This window comes from Schistocerca cancellata, chromosome 3 (genome assembly GCF_023864275.1).
Source record: "Schistocerca cancellata isolate TAMUIC-IGC-003103 chromosome 3, iqSchCanc2.1, whole genome shotgun sequence".
Lineage (NCBI taxonomy): Eukaryota > Metazoa > Arthropoda > Insecta > Orthoptera > Acrididae > Schistocerca > Schistocerca cancellata.
In genome coordinates this window covers 325,905,106-325,911,224 of record NC_064628.1, presented here as the reverse complement: position 1 = coordinate 325,911,224, position 6,119 = coordinate 325,905,106, and the positions used below count along the sequence as shown (strand labels likewise).

General features: G+C 41.7%; 1 non-coding gene across 1 annotated transcript; it reads left to right on the top strand.

The window, feature by feature from the left end:
* Nucleotides 1-5,811: 5,811 nt before the first annotated feature.
* Trnas-cga (transfer RNA serine (anticodon CGA)) lies at nt 5,812-5,886 on the top strand. Its single transcript has one exon. It is a non-coding gene; the product is annotated as a tRNA-Ser (tRNA).
* The last annotated feature ends 233 nt before the right edge of the window (nt 5,887-6,119 follow it).

The window sequence follows — 6,119 nt, the reverse complement described above, 5'->3', positions numbered from 1 at the left end:
AAAAATGAAATTTGCGACACCACATTATTAAATATATTAACTTGATTAATATATTAACTTGCTACTATATGCTGAAGATATTGCATTAGTGGCAAATTGTGAAGATGAGCAGCAGAAATCAATCCATCTTTTAACTTAGTTCGAAAGAATTATAATTTCAAATAGCAGTAAACTAAGACAATGGCATTTCATGCGTAATTCTGGTATGCAGTACGAAACAAAACTGTAATTGAAGATCAGATTTTGGAACAAGTTCAGCAGTTCACTTACCTCAGGTGAAATATTACTTTTAACAAAGGTAAGGATGTAGATATCAAATTATAGAGGTCCAAAGTTTACGTGTTACTATGTCCACGACATTAAAAAAAACGCGAAGAGACACAAAAATGAAATTCTATAAGATGACAAATGTTCCTGTTCCACTATACGGTAGTGAAACCTCGATTGTGAAAAGATTCTAGTCATGTTCAATCTGTTGATATGAAACTTTTACGAGCAGCCGAAGGTTTGCACTAAGCTGGACAGGTTTCCTAATGAAAACATTAGACAAGAACTGAATGTTCCTGCAATAAATGATAAAATGGAATAACATGACCAAATGTGGAAGGAACACCTGGAACGAACGGTAGAAACAAGGATTCCGGAGATGACATCACATAACAAACCCAAAGAACAGAGAGAATTGGACAGCCATTCAAAAGATGAAACTGAGGCCAGAACAAGTTAATAGGACTAGCCTGGATAGGCAGAAGACTTAAAAGACGAATTTGACTAAAAGAAAGGATTGGTTGATGGGACACATCTTGAGGAATAAAGGAATTGTCAATTTGGTATAGAAGGCAGTGAGGGGGATGAAAATTGTAGAGGGAGACCGAGGCTGAACACGTTAAGCAGGTTCAAATGGATACAGCAGTTATGCAGAGATGAACAGGCTTACGCACGACGGAATAACGCGGAGAGCTGCATCAAACCAGTCTTTGGACTGAAGACCACTACGACAACAACAACACAGTGGGCAGATACGCTGCTGCCATGTTTATGTTGTGGTGGGAACCCACACTTCAGGAGGTTACACAGGCCTGTTTAAGCGGCTCGAAAAGAGGTGTAAGAGGAAATATTGAAGACACCATCTCGTCGATATTTTGTAAAGATTCGAATCTCGGTAACCGAATGGAGTGCTGATTTGCAAAACTCCAAGGCGACCCTACTATCTGAAACGGCTGAAATGCTGTCGTAATGGTGTGTCCCAATCGTGGTTTCCAATCGCTTTTGTTGTTGTGGTCTTCAATCCGATTACTGGTTTGATGCAGCTCTCCACGCTAGTTTACCGTGCACAAGTCTCTGCATAACCTCTACACCTCACTTCCACTTCGACCTCTTCGCCTACCTCCACATTTTCCCTTCACACTTCCTCCACTACCAAATCAACTACTCGTTGATACACGTTTCTCTTTCGGAGACATCCACAGCTATTATTCACCATAAATTATAAAATCAGCTACAGTTGTAAAAATTATTTATTTTTAAAAGGAAAGCACAACCCTGTTTCAGGACATGTATCCCAGTTTCAGCAGCATATTAAAATGTAAGTTCACAAAGTAAATATACCTGCGGTTAAATTAGGATAAAATACATTAAAATAGTGCATCTCAGGTACATGACATGCACGTAATATTCACTTCAATCCCAGGCCTGCCAGAAAACCTCTCGCAGATGGCAATGGTCCTGGCTTAGGGGCGCGCCACACACGTACTCTCATGAAGATAGAAAGACGGTCTTTCGAATACTAAAACGTCCAGTGCTGTACAGACACCAATCAGACCCTTACGGAGCACATCCCAAAGTTGCAATGACAGCAGGAGCGACCATGTACCCATAACATAAGCGAATGGACTGCTCACACCATCTGACGGCCAGAATTTGGATTAATGTACTCGTCAACAACAGCTCCAAGAAACCACAAACTATATCCACTGCATTGAAACCTAAAGTCTCTCATGTACCAGCGAGACACTAATTACTACCTGTTGTTGGCGGGTACATTAATCCAAATTTTGACCGTCAGGTGGTGTGAGCAGTGCATTTGCTTACGTTACGGGTGCATGGCCGCTCCCGCTGGCATTCAACTTTGGGATGTGCTTCGTACGGGTCTGTGGGTGTCTATGCAGGACTGCGCGTTTCATTTTTCGAAAAATCGCCTTTCTGCTTTCATGCGAATCCATGCGTGGGGCGCCCCAAACCCGGGACGTTGTCCTCTCTGCGAGAGGCTTTCTGACAGGCCTGGGATTGAAGAGAATATCCTGAGCATGCCATGTACCAGGAATGCACTATTTTAACGTATTTCTAACCTACTTTAACCTTAGGTATGCATCCTTTGTGGACTCACATTTTAATATGCACGTGAAGATTTGATACGTTTCCAGAAACCTGATTGTGTTCTCATTTCAGATATAAATAAGTTTTACAACTGTAATGGATTTGATCATTGATACTCATTGATACTTCAGGCTGCAACATGCGTGTTGCCCTTCTTTTACTATGCTGTCACATCATTTCCTTTTCTTTCCGCTTAGAATGAGCACGCTTCATTAGCCAAGCGTCCTACTCATCTACCCATCAGCATTATTCTGTGTAGCACCACATTTCAAAAGCTTCTATTTCTTCTTGACCATAGTGTTGTCCATTCACATTTCACTCCATGACCTCTGGAGTGCGTTATTAAGACGTGGCATTAGTACTGCTTGAAAATTGTCATTCGCTATTTTCAACGCAGTGATAGCTCAGAAAATGGCCTAGTAGTTTGCTGGCAGTGAACATTTAAAGAATCATTGTTGTAAAAAAAATTAAAAGTTTTTCTTGAAGTCCTTATTTTTGAGATACCAACATTAGAATGAACGAAGTGTTTCCGTAGTTGGCACAAATACACGCAGAACTGCACGTATTTTAAAAGCGAGTACTTTGAAAAACCGTAATACAATTTATACAAATAAAAGTTTTTCTTAAAAATTTGAAAAGTGACTATCGCAACTAGTGATTACCTCGCTTCAGAGCAGGTACATCGAGCTGGTTGAAGTAAAGATCCATCTAACCTTAACAAGAACTTAACATCATCAACCAAATTGTCCTAGATGATAATTATCGCATAAATCGGGCTAAAATGCGAGTAGCCCCAGATTTCAACCTCACAGGACTACTTCAAATATTACATCATGTCTACATCATGTGTACAGTCTTCGACCACCATGAGCTGTTGGAGCATAGGTGATTTGACACTGATATCTCTAACATTCAAAGCCCTCTCTAGTCCGTGCCACAGTGAATACCTGATACATCTACATCTACATCGATGCTCTGAAAACCACCGACGGAGTGCATGGCCAAGACTACCATTGTACTAGTTATTAGGGCTTTTTTCCGTTCCATTCACGTGTGAAACGTGGGGTAGAGTGACTGTGTAAACGCCTTCGTGCACGCTGTAAATTTTCTACTCTTGTTTTCAGTATACCTTGGGGAGCGATATGTTGCAATATTAATCGAGCAGTTATTACTTTTACTTTTGTATCTCATTATGTATTTATTATTTTATGAAAACTACCAACGTCGTCGTTGATGGTTGGGGACATAACATCGTTGTTACAGCCTACGGAAACCAGTTCATAGATGCTGGCCACTGATGGGATCGTGTATATCATTGGAGTTGCTCTCTCAGCGTCAGTTAAGTTCTGAAGACGGTGTACTGAATCAACGAAACCGGTAGCTAAGAAATAAATAACGTTGAAAGGACGGCTGCGGTGTTACATTTTATTACATATGAAATTATTTTAGTTGACAAAGTTATTTTGATAGCCTAATTGTTCTAGTAGTTGCAAGTACAACGATTTAATACGAAAGTACCAGAAGTGTGTAGTGTGGCTCTGCGTCTTTCTCCCTTATTCTTCCATATTGCTTCCTAGAGAGAAATGTTTGGTTCCGTTGAGTGCCATAGTCAGTGTTCGTTCTTTATTGGCCCTGAATATATGAGTTGCCCTCCGAAAAGAGAGGTACAGTGCTGCCCTTACAACCAGTCACACACACTTCTATTGGTGGGCTATACGTAATTGATCACTGCATAAGAAACAGTACCTATTTACCAAGGTGTCCTTATTGCTGATACCCATAGGCCTATTGCACGTTTATAACTTTGCGAAAGTGTTTGTCTCTCAGTATGCACATGGTCACCGATAATGTATTCGACTTCAAGCTTAGAAGCTACCAAGTAACCCTTTTATTCCTAAATTGTTCTTGCCACAATTGATGTAGTTTCAGTTTACACTGGTAATGAACTAAAGAGTGTGAAAGTTGTTGTGGCATAGTTTTTGGTGTACACATGTTATGAATCAAAAGATCGACGTTTGTAAATCGTTAGGGAAAATTTGCTTCTACCATTTTTGGACTATTTGACGTAAATTTTGATTTACACTCTACAAGAGAGTTCATTTGCCATGACAATTTGTACTTTCAGGTATCTCCCCGATCCTTTCATGGGTGGAGCAAGGAAAGAATGATTGCTTGTACATTTCAGAGCAGTTAGTAGCCTACTCTTATGTTGACAGCTGAAGTGGGGATAGTGGATAAGAACTTCAATAACGTTCGACTACACCCAGAAACTAATTCTTTAGTTTTCTATTAGGGTCTGCGCAAGGCGACGGACACCTTTCCTTCAGTGTCTACCGTTTAAAATATTTAGCATTTCTGTGGTATTCTCCCAGGAGTCAAATACATTTCAAACGATTTCAAGGCTCTTCCTTCGTAAGATCGATGTCTGCTAATAATAATAACAATGGCGTGTGACGAGGGCCTCCCGTCGGGAAGACCGCTCGCCTGGTGCAAGCCTTTCGATTTGACGCCACTTCGGCGACTTGCGCGTCGATGGTGATGAAACGATGATAATTAGGATAACACGACACCCAGTCCCTGAGCAGAGAAAATCTCCGACCCAGCTGGGTATCGAACCCGGGCCCTTAGGATTGACAGTCTGTCGCGCTGACCACTCAGCTACTTTTTTTTACCTTTTTTTCCTTTATTTAAACAACCATATATGTACATAAGCACAAAAACAAAATATTGAAGTGCTGGAACTGATTCAACACGAATTGTATCCTACAATAGACTGAAGAACACATTTCAATATAGTGCCATTTTTAAGCTTACAAAATAGAACATAAATAGTAGCCTCTTCAGTCCAGACAGAGACATTGATCCGAAAGGCAAACATATATATAATTGAAACTTCCTGGCAGATTAAAACTGTGTGCCCGACCGAGACTCGAACTCGGGACCTTTGCCTTTCGCGGGCAAGTGCTCTACCAACTGAGCTACCGAAGCACGACTCACGCCCGGTACTCACAGCTTTACTTCTGCCAGTACCTCGTCTCCTACCTTCCAGGTTCGCAGGAGAGCTTCTGTAAAGTTTGGAAGGTAGGAGACGAGGTACTGGCAGAAGTAAAGCTGTGAGTACCGGGCGTGAGTCGTGCTTCGGTAGCTCAGTTGGTAGAGCACTTGCCCGCGAAAGGCAAAGGTCCCGAGTTCGAGTCTCGGTCGGGCACACAGTTTTAATCTGCCAGGAAGTTTCATATCAGCGCACACTCCGCTGCAGAGTGAAAATCTCATTCTGGAAACATCCCCCAGGCTGTGGCTAAGCCATGTCTCCGCAATATCCTTTCTTTCAGGAGTGCTAGTTCTGCAAGGTTCGCAGGAGAGCTTCTGTAAAGTTTGGAAGGTAGGAGACGAGGTACTGGCAGAAGTAAAGCTGTGAGTACCGGGCGTGAGTCGTGCTTCGGTAGCTCAGTTGGTAGAGCAGTTGCCCGCGAAAGGCAAAGGTCCCGAGTTCGAGTCTCGGTCGGGCACACAGTTTTAATCTGCCAGGAAGTTTCATATCAGCGCACACTCCGCTGCAGAGTGAAAATCTCATTCTGGATATATATAATTGATTGTCTTAACTGGAATGACAGTTCTGTCATTTGATTCATAACCGTCCAAACTCAAAGTCATTTGGAGCACACAAACGGATAACAAGAGATGCACAGGTACATAAATTAATGAAAACGTCATAATGAAGTTAACACCATTGAGAAGTCGGG